Below are 2,500 nucleotides of genomic sequence, written 5' to 3'. Positions count from 1 at the left end.
CTAAAGACTGATCCACGAGGCAGAGCTTGCTGCCCCCTTGGTTGTTGTCCTCCTTTTTCGTTTTCTTTTTTTCTCACTATTCAGAATTCGCTTTTCATGCGTTCGTGTAAGCAGATATTTACTAATCAATTAATATATAAATTGGTTAGCAGGCACTAGGTGCCTAAGGGTGAAACAATGATTCTTTTCTATTTAGCGATGATTTATGTATTTAGGTACGGAGAAACTATCTTTACCACGTCTTTTTCGTTAGTTTTGTTTGTCTCTGGTTTTATGTGCGAGTGATTATGTAGTAAATAGTAGTAGTAGTATTGGATAAGAGATATATTTGTACTCTTCTGTGTGCGTTTCTAATATTCAATTCTGAAATTGATATATCCAAATGATTTTTTCATTGTTATTTCCTTTCTCAGCACACATTCCTCTCTTTCCCAGCGCCCTTTCACCCCATCCATCCATCTCATCCTTGATCAACCTTTCATGTTCACTCCTTCCACCTTTGCCCTGATCTTGGAAGAACATACACCACTGCAAAATTCACTTGACTTTTCTATCAATTCAGCCATTTCTTTTCTCAGTGCCCCCTCGACAACCTTTAAATGAATGCGTGTGTGTGTGTGTGTGTGTGTGTGTGTGTGTGTGTGTGTGTGTGTGTGTGTGTGTGTGTGTGTGTGTGTGTGTGTGTGTGTGTGTGTGTGTGTGTGTGTGTGTGGCTGTGTCTGTGAGTGTGCATGTATGTATGTGTATTCATAATTGGAAAAATGACGAGAAGACTTAAAAAAATCAGGAAACTGGGAAATAGGAATGTTTAGGTACTTGGTAGTGGGTGTGACTACAAATGGAGTATTGGATCTGGAAATTGCAAACAAATTTATATATGCAACGAGGTCACTGGGCATTGGTCAAAAAAGTGAAAAAAGAGCATATTGGAAACAAATCATCCGGGTAGAAATGGATTGTCCCAGGAATGTGTGTGGTGTCAGGAGAGTGGACAGGATATCAGAGACACAAGAGAACTGTGTAAAAGGGAGGTTGTATGAAGGAAAAGATGGAAAAGGTCTGGCTAAATTGATATGAATGGTGTAGAGCATGGAAGGAGACAAACTACTGGAAAGATAGAAAGATGGTAGGAGGAAGGGGAAGGGGAAAGCCAAAAAGAAAGTGAAAAGAAAATCTAAAGGTCTGCTCGGAAAGAGAAGACTAACAATGCAGGAAGAAACGTTGTTACAACAGGCAATATATACAGTAGATATGTATCCATATATATTTGAAAAATAGAATAGCGGTGAACCAATAGTTTTCTTTAGTGAAAACATCTCATGGTATGTCACGTAACAACAAGTGTGTGTCATGGAAAAGATATCCAAAGGCCACCAAACACTGATGAATAATTTTCTGATAATATTGTCTAAGATCTGTAATCCCATGACCATGTTCAAATTATTATGAAAAGTAAGTTTTACTATGATAAGATTATTATATTTCAGTACAACAGAACTATGCGTAACTATTTTCTATGCCTTGTTCCAGTTTGTACAATGTTTATGCTGGTTCATATTCGTTTTTAACTTTCCACAATGTTACAAGAAATTGTTCAGACACAGTATCAGCACAGAGAACTGCTATTCATAATTATAATACTGTTTTTAGATATAAATAGCTGTGGTTGTGAGGAAGTCTTTGCAAATTATGTCATGGAAAAAATATATATCTACTGAATCGTGTTACGATAGAATATCCACATTTTTTTTAGCCTGGATAAGAAATTATTTTAAAATCTTAGCACTGGAGCATAATATAAATCCATAAAAATAGGGCTAATATCCAGGTAAGTGTGACGACCGAAATTAATTGTACTTTGACTCTAAAAATAATTACCGAGACATATTTTTTAACCATTTCATGGTATGGTTTGGAAACATTATCATCAAAATACGATATAAATCACAGTGAATAAAAGTGGGTAGATGTACCGACCTTGAGAAATGCTATGAAAAGAAAACTCACCAAACACTGGTTTGAGGTTATTGCTGGAATATGGAGTCTCCCGTTCAAACCGTGCTCTACCAAGAGACGTAGCCATAACAGGCGGTGCACATGCGTAGATTTATGTCAAATTTCACATAAGATCCTGTGCCCTAATCCATTTACTCCAACTACGCTCCTTACACATTTGTTTGACTAAAGCGACTTTGTTGGATTTAGCGGAAAGATATCATTCTAAGACTGTACGTGTGTGTGTGCGTGTGATTGCGTGTCTGTGCGTGTGTGTGTGTGCGTTTGTGAGCTTTTCTGTGTCCATGTGTGTGCGTGTATGTGCGTGCGTTCCCACGCGCCTGTATAAAGCTTTGTGTATGGTGTGTAAACGTGTGATTCACCATAGTCTTAGATCAAGCACTGATCTCTTGCTCGACAGCTTTAAGTCAAATCAGAAATTGGTATTTTGATAGCAGTAAAAATAAATAAATAAGTAAACAAAAATAATCCTCGGGAATAATAT

The sequence above is a fragment of the Oratosquilla oratoria genome, chromosome 33 (genome assembly GCF_046742065.1).
Source record: "Oratosquilla oratoria isolate Oo_2021 chromosome 33, ASM4674206v1, whole genome shotgun sequence".
NCBI classification, from domain to species: domain Eukaryota; kingdom Metazoa; phylum Arthropoda; class Malacostraca; order Stomatopoda; family Squillidae; genus Oratosquilla; species Oratosquilla oratoria.
The sequence above is the reverse complement of the archived record's forward strand: the minus strand, read 5'-3'. Positions refer to the sequence as shown.